The following is a 12,595-nucleotide window of genomic DNA, read 5'->3' as shown; positions in this document are numbered from 1 at the left end:
TATGTTATAACCTATATCGTTTAAAAGCTATCAATCAAAACTGAAACTATACTTACAGTAACTCTATTTTCCTGTCAAACTCTTTTTGATCTGATTTTATCACCAATATTTCATAACTGACGAATCGGAAAATGTTTCTACAATTTGTTTCTAAATATTCAATAACAATTTATATGTATCACCATTTGTGACCAATGTTTGTATTTTTGAAAATTTCTGGGGTATCCACCACTTCCCAAACGGGAAGAAAAGTTACAAAGGAGATACATAACTGAATCATGAAAATGGTAGAGCAGATTTAAAAAAAATAAAAATAAGAATTAATTCTATGAAATACATAATTTATTGGTTTAAAATTTTGAACAATTCAATTTTAAACGTATAAGCTAATATTTTTATAATTTATAAACAAAAAGAAACCAGATCAATTATAGAACAATTATCAAATTATTTTATATAAAAAAGAATCTTTATTTACTTTTAATTTGATCAATTTTCTAAAACTATTCATTTCATATTTTGAGGATTTTCCTCTTTCTTAATTTTCTCTACATTCCATTCATTATTTTCAAATTCCTTTAAAAAACAAAAAACAGCATGATTAAACTAATAAATTGAAGAATTGAGTACGATACCAATACCCTTCATGATGAGCATCTCGTCAGCTTTGTTTGGAAGGTGAGGTCCATAGAAAGGCCAGGGCCTGGCCAGTCAGAGTCTTAGGGTGTTCGGAGGTGCGGCACAAGAGAGACTGTCTTTCAAAGTGGAAAGGTGGAAAAATCTATTGTAATAATTTATTGCTGGATGGTGGGGAGACTGTGAAGCTCCATCTCATGGTTGCTCAGCATCTCTTCCAGTCAGCACAAAATGGCTTCCTGGTGATCTGGCTTATATAAGCCATTATTAGAGATTAAATTATAATTTCCAATATGAAATTATATTCTATGAGAAATTATTAAATTTAATTTTATTTTGACTGCCTGGGGGACCGAGATAATGTAAAGTACATGACCAATTTACAAGGAAATTCATGATTAACAGTTTTCATCACAAAATTATATTCAGCCTATTTGTTACACTAGTGGATATCATTTATTATAATGGAATACCGTATGCATCTTTTATTTATCTATTACTGTAGTACCGTATACTTAAATGGTATTATTAAACATCTCTCAAACCGATGAAAATGACACTGTTAAGGTTCGAACCCACTAGAACGTATCATACCATGACCGTGCCCGTACCGACACATGCAAAAAAATATTCTTTGCATCATTTGATATGTAATGCACCCATTAGACCGTTCCGTCACCGGCCAAGCACGGAGCGTGCCATGCACGTCCAGGTCAACATTTGTCAGCCAGTATATTTTGTCTGTGACGGAACGCTCCTTGCATGGCACGTGACGCCTGCAAACCCCGTTGTAACCGCGTATGCACCGCGTTGGTAACCAGTTCACCGCTACATTCTCTTGCTAACTGACGCGTTCCCAACAACTTCTGACCGGGCATCATACGCGTATCATACGCGTATCATACCCGTATCATACGCGTACCATACGCGTAATGTACTGGCATAGACCGCTGTTGATCCGGTGTAGTGGGCATAGTTGTTATTTTACGTGCCTGGCATGGTCTGACACGGTCCGTGTCTGATACGTTCTAGTGGGTTCGAACCTTTAAGGTGTGTCCACATTTTTGCGAGCATTGTTCAGCCAAACATGTTCATGAAATAATGTTCATGATTTTGTACGAACGATTCTGTGTTTGCTCTAAAAATTCTAGTATACTCAAATGAGTTGAGAGGGGACCGGAGTTAGCGTTTTAGGCCCCTTGTACAAGGGAGGTTGGCCTTATTATGGATCAGTCCAAGTTACGAAAAGTAGCATTTCATTTTGATTCTGAGCGATTCATTTTTGAATACTTTTGCACAAAAGTTTTTTCTAGTAATTCAATAAATAAAATTTGAGAATTGATTATCTCCTTCGAAGATATTTCCATTCCCTCACAAAGAAAACTCTCACTGGCAGTATTTGCAAACACATTATTGATTACCTACCACAAAAACAATTGTCTGAGGCTTGAGAATTTTGCAGTATCGTTCTAGGGGTGGGTGATAAAAATAGTGATAGATCACAGTAGTTAGATTCACTGCAGAATGTCAGCAGCATACCTTGTGGATAACATCAATGCTTCACATTCAACCAATGCTGACAGTTCATAGTGAATCTCACTTTAGGGAATGTTATATACACATTACTGTATAAGGAAAAGAAGCGTCTTCTGTTTTCCTTCATAGCCAATATAAGTGAGCTCATGGTCGTCGTCTGCGAACGCTACTATAACTCTGTAAGCTCGATATACTCCCCTGTAATATTTCATTTTCGAATGTGCGAAACTTTCCTCCCCAACACCTCCCCCCGCATCAATCCGAGCCCCATTAATAAGGTTTCTCGCCCCCATATTTTTTCTGACGCCTAATCCTTCCTTCCGAGAATACACATATACATACATTATCGCATTCCGCGTGTTTAACATGCACGATAAAATTCGTGAATGCGTATATTTAAAGCCCATGGTGTGAGTGGTATTCTGCCTGTTTGTTTTCAGATTAGAATGCAACAATATTCTCATTTTTCATGTGGAAGAGTGTTACCTCTCACAGATTTATGACACGCTCATTCGACTGGAATCTTTTTATGGGGTTTCTTCAAATCTCTGATCACTGAGAAATATAATTATGTTGTGTGCTACAATGATTATTTACAGAGTGAATGATTTTCCAACATCTGTTCTCAATCATTCTAAGGGGATCGTTCAAATTTCAAGTAAGTTAAACAAAAGACCTCATTGAACTTTTATTACAAGTTATATAGTTCATGAAGTTATCTAACCCGGAGCACATAGAGGAATGATTCTCTAACATTCGATTACAGCCAATTTTTGGAGTTACTTAGAATTTTTTATAATCATACAAAGTCACAAATCGTGATTAATATGAAAAGTTTATTGAAATTTGATTATGAATAGTTCATTCATTCATTTTAGTTTTAAATTTCAGCCTTCTCATTATAGCTGATGAGGAATTTAATTGGAGGAATGATATTGGAAGTCAAGGATAGTATGTATATATTTAAGTACTTTACTATCCTTGATTATAAAAGGTACTGATTAGACACAAAAATTATTTTCCATAGTTTTGTAATAAAGAAAGAATAAATTCTGCTTTAATGAATTCTTTGGAAGAGAGGAATCAAGTATTAAATTCTAAAATATCTACTGAGAACATATATATGAACGGAATTAGAAATCCGAATTATAAGTTTAGGCTATTATTCGGTTGTTAAAAAGGAACAGCACATTTCCCTGATGAGATAATATTGAATGCATTGAAATTTTCAAGTAAAAATTAAGATTTGCTTATAACTATGCGTAATTGATATGAGATTGAAGTCATGTCAGTAAAAATATACTATCCACATTATACAAGTGTACATGCTCTCATGAACGAATACAAGAGCGTGGATGGCATACTTTGTTTGAGAGAATTCATTATACTTGTGGTATGGATAGTATCAAGTGATTTTAGACTGAGAAACTTATAATCACTGTGAATAATAGTAGAAGCATACTAGACTTCTGTCTCAATCTGTGATGATTAAGCATTAAACTAGCGATCAAATCTTGAGTTTACAGCCTGTGATTGTTCTAAAGAGATTGAAAAAACTGCGAATCCATCTTGATTTGAATTAATTGTGACGGAAAGACAGTAGGTGTCTCAGGAGATTCCCTCTCCCCCTAATGGCCGCCTCTCAGTTCCAGCAACCGGGCGCTCCATTTGTCTGCAGCTCAAGCGAGAGCAAGCATTGCTCCACTGTCCCGAAATAGAGCCGCTGCTCTAAACTCTAAACTGTCAATGTAGAGCCTTAGCAGTCTCGCGGGTGCTCTGAGACTCTTCAACTGTGAAATGAGCCTTCTCTTCCTCCTCTCTCAAACCCTCTCCTCATCTTCTCTTATCTCTCCCTCCTCTCGCAAACCTTATCCTCCTCTCTCTTCCTCCACACAATCTCACTAACTCTTCAACAAGATTTACCGCCTCAGGCAGGAGACAAAGTCAATAGCATTGTTGAATGAGCCGAACCCTGCTTACAGTAGTGGGTGGTCATTGATTAATCAATGCTGAAATCATTTGTTCAATGTTCAGTTCTCTCAAATATTTATTCAGCTCTCATACTTCTGGAAATTATTCTAGTAATGGAATGTTTGTTAAATATACTTCGTTACTACAAGAGATTCATCGGATTACAAAAACTCATAATTACTAAAGCTCTCATTCGAAATGAATAATCTTTAGAAAGAGAAACTATTCCAGAGCTTCTTTACAATCCTACCTTTGGATCCTATTAGACTGGGCAGCCAGGACATGCAGCCAGCCAGGCAACCAGGTCACACAGTCAGCCAGGCAACCAGGTCACACAGTCAGCCGGGAGGGCAGTCTAATAAGGGTCCCAAGGTATTCATTGTAAAAATAACTCTGGAATTTTCTCTTTCCATTGGTATGGAAATTATACATTTCGAATAAGTTCTTTGGTAATTATGAATTTCTAAAACCAAATGAATCTTCTGTAGAAACCCTTTACTTCTTTGTTGAAGTATACTATGATATCTACTTTAAAGTACGAAAATAATAATCCCTCGTTATGAATTCTGCTATAAAGACGTCTCATTCATTGAAATTGAGATGATATTTCATCTATTGATACTTCATCCTAATTTACTAAGAGTTTTTTGTGCTTACAAGTGTATATGCAAGAATTAGTGGTGTTCATGCAAGAATAGAAGTATATTGTATGCAAGTGTTTACAAGTGCCTAAGGTTATATTCTTACTTCAATTAGAATCTTTGGTAGTGTTAGTTGTTGATCAGGAATAGACCATCTTGAGCAAGATCAAACTTCGCCGTCTCATAAAAGTTGTGAAATTTTATTTTGGATCACCAATTTAAGAAACTACCACTTCTTCAGCCGCTCAAGTACACAAAATTTTCATTATTTCGAGTAAATTGTAATAACAGAGTTGTTGGAGGCCGTTAAACATGCGGTTATCACTCGGTTCATGTAGCAAATAGTAAAGCAATTGTACTACTTGATCATTACAACTCCAAGTTGTTTCAGCAGAACTTGATCGTGCAAACTTTCATCCAAGTTGTGACGCGCGATGTTCAAGATGTTGTGAATGTATGTGCTGAACTTTGCTGATGGTTAACCACGTTTATAGAAGAAGAAAAAGAAGGAGGAGAAAATGAAGAGGAGGAGATGAAGGAGGATGATGATGAAGAGGATGAGTGGAGGAGAAGGAGAGAGGGAAGGTAGTGGAAATAAAGAGGAGGAGAATAAGAATGAGAACAAAGTCGAGGAGGAAGAGGTGTTGGTGGAGGAGTTGGAGGTGAAGGTGAGGGTTGAGGAGGTGGTTTTGGTGGAGGAGGAGTAGGATCGGAAGGATGAAAACAGTATGTGTCTTCCGAAGAGGATATTCAACTTCTTCTCTTTCAGCACACATGTTTGTGAAGTAGTACTTCTCCACAGAACTGCTTCTCAGTTGAGGGGGTTGTCGAGGAGGAGGAGGAGGAGGAGGAGATTTGATCGCTTACATTTGAACAGCTGAACAGCTGTTGTGGCAAAGAAGCGGAGCAAATCTGAGCCCGCGGCTCTCGCAAGAGCCCGTCTGCGTGAATATATCTATACAAGTGTGTGACAACATGTGTGTAACATGAGTGAATATATCCATATATTATGTGAGAGCATGTATTCAGCAGGGGTGAATATATTTATATACAATACGTGGGAACATGTTTGTGTCGGGGGTGTATATATCTATGTAAGAGTGTGGGTGAATATATTTCTACATGTGTGTGAGAACATGTGTACCATGTGGTAGCATGTTATCGCATTTAATTCAGCTGCCTCTACTCAGCAACCTTGACGTATCTTTGCTTTGTGTTCTTCATTCTCCAATCCCCTCTTCCTTCTTCCTCTTCATTTGCAATGGTGTCTTGATTATCTCAAGTAGCTTATTTGCAATTTAATGTCTTCGCCATCACTCATACTCTAATCTATACCGTGTATTCTGTTCAAATTTCGAAATAATTCACGGAATATATTATCCTTTTATTCTTATTCTTCACTCCCATCTCGCTCTTACTTATTTCACTCATGCATATTTTAATTTTTAATCACAATCTCTCTCTCGGTGTTGCCAATGAAAAGGATATCCTTGGAAGAATGAATGAATCCTTCACTATGAATGGTTACACTTTTAATATCCACCGATTTATGTAGATAAAACAGTACAACACATTTTTGAATGATAATAATATAAATTTTAACCGTTTCTATGTTACATTCACTGTAATCTACTTGTATTCAGTAATAAATCTCAATCTCAATAATTCAAATTCTCATAATCATAATTCAAGACATTTAAACTCCATGTTTTTCGATAATATTTATTCACTCACCAGTTCATACTTTGTAAAATTCGTTGGATATGTTAATTGATCTATTGAATTAATTCACTCAAGCACAAATTCAATTTTCTTGAATTCGTTTGTGATATAAACTATAGTGTATTCATATATAACTATAACTCAGAAAGAACTAGCTACAAAAGCTCCAAATTTCTACAACCTGCAGCCCTTGGAGATAAGACAGTGCAAGATACGATCAAGGTTTTTGAGAGATGTAAAGAGATTTGTAATGGAATGTGAGAATATGGAATTTAGATAATGAGATTAGATACCTTTTTCAGAATTCTCATGTAGACTTATATTGTACAATATACTTCAAAGCTGAAATTGATAAATCATCGATACGAAAACTCATCGTGGTGCTGTCCTGGTTGTCTTAAACAACAGCGTACAGCGAGACAACACTCGTTAGTCGTTGGATAGCACACCAGTTAAAACTAACGTGACCCCGAGTCAAACTCTTCGAATATGACCGATCCTACTGTCTCAATGGAGTCTTAGGAGCAATTAATTAGAAATAGTCACTCGCAGTTCTCCGCCAGTATAGAGGAGTTAAAAAATATATTAAAATCGGTTAGGATGGGCAGAGTGAACTTAATAGTTTAATTAGTAAGCAGAGCGAGATAATTGATCGTCAGCAGCAGCTCATAGATTCACTTCGGATTGAAATTAAAGAAGTTCGTGAGCGACTGCAGTCTACTGAGGATCGTCTCGATGACCAAGAGCAGTATACGAGAAGGAATACGCTTGAGATCCACGGTGTTCCCGGGAAGGCGGACGAAGATTTGATGGAGACGATTGTTGAGGTGGGACGAGCGGTGGGCTTGAACGTGACGCCGAACATGGTGGACGCCTGCCATCGATTGCCGATTCGGACGGGAGGACGTCACGCGGCGGATGCGGCTGGCGGCGGTATGCGGCCGGGCCCCCCTGCGGCCATCGTCGTCAGATTTATGAGACGTCTCGATGCTGATCAGTTCATGGAGCTGAGAAGAAAGATAGGCGTCCTCAGAAGGCAACAGGTCCACGGTCTTGAAGGTCAAGGCCCAATCTACATCAATCGCAGTCTCACTGCTAAGAGGAGAAAACTTCTAGGGATGGCTCGTGATCTTAAGAAGAAAGGAGTAATCAAAGATGCATGGGTTGATTGGACTGGATGTGTTCGTATCCGTAAAAGTGAAAATGATAGGTCACCGACGGTGATAAGAAATTACAATGATTTAAACTTCCCCAAGCTTTAAATTATCTCTCCTCAAATAAGCTTTAATTTTCAATCCATTTGTACTGGAGTCACGGATATATATTATTATTTTACAGTTTCAGGTAAACGGCCACTGTTACTCGTGAATATACGAACTTTTTATTCAGTTTTTTATCCATCGTATCTTATCACAATATTTGCTGTTATTCTTTATGTCGTGATAGCTTATTTCTTTTCTGGCTGATGCAATGTATGAAGGTGCAATGTATACAAGGTGCAAAGAATTTAATTTTTTTCATGATTGTTGTCTGATAATTTTCGTTCTGAATCACACTATAATCAATGCTCCTGCTATCAAGTTGTTTTCACTTATTGATGAATTCGATTCTATTTTATCGGTCCTATTCAGATAAGATAGGTTACTCTTGCTTTGCGTTAGCAATACTGCTAGGCTCATAATAGCATTAAATATAATGGCAGTTCAATAGCAATATATATAGGGCATTCAATGATAAACAATCTAAGCTTCCGTACTTTCACGATTGCCAAAAAATTTTCATTCTAAATTAAATCGATTGCTGCTGTTTTCACAATTTTTATTCTTACATGGTTTTAAATCGCATGTATCAGTTGGAGCTACTATTATTGTCTTTTTCTTCTTCTTTGAATCAGAAGTTGGTTAGGTAAATCACATCTAATATTATTATAATGTCCATGAACAGGCTAGTCTTATACTTTATTAAACAAATACTAATAAGATAATACTTAATACTCCATCACATAATTTTTATCATCCTCAGTTTAAAATTTTGCTGTAATCACCTATCGTATTTCATTCTTCTCCCATATATATTTTTCTTTTTTTTTATTTCATTTTGTTCAGTTATTTCTATTTTTTGCTCATAATACTGGATTTTAATATCTTATACCAAAATGTTAGAGGTCTGCGTTCCAAAGTTCCAAGCTTTTTCCGGAAGGTTTTAGAGTGTGATGCTGATGCAATTGTCCTCACTGAAACATGGTTGTACGATGGAATTCATAATGAGGAATTGTTCGATGAGCGGTACACTGTCTTCCGCAGGGATAGGTCTGGTGATCAGGGGTTGAGGGGTGGTGGAGTTCTTGTTACTGTTCGCAGTTCTCTTAAGGCCGTATTATTATCAGAATTTTCATCAACGGTTTTCGAATCTATGTGGATTGAGATTTTATTAAATAATAAAGATCCGTACTACATCAACGCTGTTTATTTTAAACCATCGACTTCCTATGAGACTTAAATATCTTCGATATTTTGAATTGATCGAATCTTCAAATAACAATGTAATATTCATTGGTGACTGGAATATTCCCGAAATAGGTGGCTCTAACTTTGACCTCAGTAGAGTATCTCGTCTGGCAGCTGCATTGGGACTTTTCATGGGGGTGATGGGCTTGGAGTCTTATAATGGAATTGTCAATTGTAATAATCGGACTTTGGATTTGGTTCTTAGCTCGTTCCATGTTAATGTTTCAAGATGCGATGACTGTTTGGTTGCCGAGGATAACCATCATCCTACGCTTTCCATTTCTTTTCCATTGCTTCACATGAGGGCAGATCACGGAGATGAATCAAATGACAAATTTCAATATGTTTTCAAGAGAGCTGATTCTCTCCGCTTGTATGAATCTCTGAGAGACGCTGATTGGACCGCTGTCTATTCATGTTCAGGAGTCAATGAGGCATCTGAAGTTTTCTATAACATAATTTACTCATGTTTTGACCTGTGTGTTCCTAAAAGAGCCGCTGGTGATCGGATTGGCAGGTACCCTCGGTGGTATACTAGGGATATAATTGAAGACATCAAACTGAAGGAGAAATGTGCCCGAAAGAGGAGAGTCTCTGCTTATCACGACGAGGAATTAAGAAGATTGAGATCTGCTTTGAAACTTAAAATTTCTCAAGCTTATCAGGCTTATATGAATTCAGCTCAGTCAAGTATTGGTGGTGACATGATGAACTTCTGGTTATATATAAATAATAATCGGAAGGGTAAGCGGTCAGAGAATTTTATGAGATGGAATAATACTTTTGTCACAGGTACTGAGATTCCAGAGGCGTTTGCAGATTATTTCTCATCTGTTTTCAACAGAAGCGACAATCATGCTGGAGTTTTTGATAACACAATTGGTCACTCCCCTTTCCACTTGAATTATATCTCAATGACTGATATAGTTAATTCTATACGGAGCTTGGAAGGTAATGGATCTGTTGGTTCAGACATGGTTCCACCGTATGTCATCAAGGGCTGCTCCGATCATAGAACCGCTTGAGTTCATTTTCAAGCACTGTTTTCTAGCACTGAAAACATCCACGTTTCCTAATCTGTGGAAGCAAGCTAAAGTAATTCCCATTTTTAAAGCTGGGAGCAGACAATCTGTTGAAAACTACCGTCCAATAGCTATTATCAATTGTTTTGCAAAGATTTTCGAAAAATGTATTTATGAAAAAAATATTCAATCATGAAGAACCGTGGATTGCTGATAGCCAGCAAGGATTTTTGGCAGGCAGGTCTACAGTGACTAATTTATTGCATTTCCGGAGTGAGGTATCAGCTTGTCTTGATGCAGGTACTCGTGTTGACACTGTGTATACAGATTTATCAAAAGCTTTTGATACTTTAAACCACACAATTTTGCTCCGGAAATTGTCATCCTTTGGGTTTTCACTGTCAAGTGCTAGATTTATTCTCTCCTATCTGTCTGATCGGAATTAATTTGTTTCTGTTAGTGGTCTTCATTCCAGATCTTTCAGTAGCCCATCAGGCGTTCCACAGGGTTCAAATTTGGGGCCTTTGCTCTTCATAATATTCATAAACGATTTGCCGGCTGTCATAAAGCATTCGTCTTGTCTGCTGTATGCAGATGATGTGAAGATCTTCAGGGTGATCAGGTCTGAAACTGATTGTCAGCTGCTTCAATGTGATGTAGATAGTTTGTTCGATTGGTGCTTGAAAAATCAGCTCAAAGTTAATATTGGTAAATGTGTTACGCTGAATTTCACAAGACAAAGATATCCGCAAACTCCCATCTATAGAATCAATAACCAAATAATCAAGAGAGTGGATCATTTTAAAGACCCTGGTGTAATTTTTGATCCTGAGCTCAATTTCAATCATCATGTGAGAAGTTTATGTCCCAGAGCATGTCAACAGATTGAATTCATTCGGAGAACCTGCTCTCAATTTGATAATCAGAATATTCTTATCCTATTAAATAAGACACTTATCAGAAGTTCATTAAACTGCTGTTCTGAAGTATAACATCCATATATCGCCTCTCATAAGCTGGAGGTAGAAAGAATTCAAAGTAAATTTCCAAGGTTTGTATACTTTAAGCGTTTCAAAATGTTCTGTTCTTTCAATTTTCCCACAACTAACCTTAGAGCCATATTTGATAAATTCAATCCCTGGAAGCATCTAGGAGCTGTAAATCGCTATTATTCCTATATAATATATCGAAAAACCCTGTTCAATCAACCTACCTCCTTTCATTGCTGAATATATATGGTGTCTTCAGTTCCACGGCGTTCCGGCTTCAGATTTCTTCCTCTCCAATGCAACTCCAATAGTCACTTCAATTCTCCAATCAACCGCATGATGAATCTTTATAATTACCATAGTTTTCATCTAGACCTTTTTCATTTGAATCCCAGTCAGTTCTAGAAGGCATGTAAGCATCTTCACCCAATGTGACACCTATTTTTCCCACGCTAGACCTCATCAACTTACATAGAGTACCATATTAAGAAGATGACTTTCTTTCATTCTTAGCTCTGTTATCATTCACCTCATTCTTATTATTAATTTATTCTCAGCATATAATTCACATCATTCTTGGAATGTTATTTGTAATTTCTTCATTCCTCTCGTATCATTTTCTCATATTGTAAATGGTTTCTAGTATATAGTATAGTCTCTAGTATTCAGTATATTTAGTTTCTCATAACATGTTTTTCTTCATCTGCGACTGTCGGCCTCAGTAACTACTTTTTAGCGCTAGTTTTGTAATCAATTTTTATATCACCATCTTAAACAGGTCTAGTACCTCGAGATTCAAATACTCAACTATTGGCATTTCATTCTATTTTGTAATAGTATTTTCCCATGTTGTCAAATTTGTATTGCTTTTATTATGTAGCCTATTTCAGAGTTGTAATTTTTTTGTCAGTAAAACCAATTTCATGCATTGAAAAGGGATGTGGAATTCAACAGCTGCTGAATTACAGAGATTGAAAGTAATTAGTTCAATTATTGTGTGAATTCTCACACTTAAAGGGTAATATACTATTTATATTCGTTTTATTATTTCAAGTAACTGTATATAAGCAGGCATTATAATCATTTCATTATTCTGATATAGATGTGCGTCTGTGACAATTTCGATTATTTTGTACTCAAACTTTGCTATCCCGTTCTTTCTCTTCCGCTTTAGCTACTTCCTCCTACGCCACCTCCTCCTGCAACCACATAGTTTCAGATCAGCCGCAGAATGTAAAGTAGCAGCAGCAGAGGGCAGAGCAGATTGTCGTTTGGCGATTTGCGCCAATTTTCCAATTCATCGACTCCGACACAAGTTTGTGGCAATTTCGCACGCACAGGCACAGGCACCGGTGACGTCATTTCTCAGTGGATTATCCAACCCGCTTTATTAGTTGGTAATTTATTTCACCAACACTGCCATCTGGCTTCAACCCTGGATAAACCACTTTTCTCTTTAACTCCCTCTTCTTCTTCTCCTCCTCTTCCACCCACTTCTCCTCCTTCTTATTCTTCTTCTCCTCCTCCTCCTCCTCCTTATGCTCCTCCTCCTCCTCCTCCTCCTCCTCCTC

The sequence above is a fragment of the Nilaparvata lugens genome, chromosome 7 (assembly GCF_014356525.2).
Source record: "Nilaparvata lugens isolate BPH chromosome 7, ASM1435652v1, whole genome shotgun sequence".
Taxonomy (NCBI): Eukaryota; Metazoa; Arthropoda; class Insecta; order Hemiptera; family Delphacidae; genus Nilaparvata; species Nilaparvata lugens.
The sequence above is the reverse complement of the archived record's forward strand: the minus strand, read 5'-3'. Positions refer to the sequence as shown.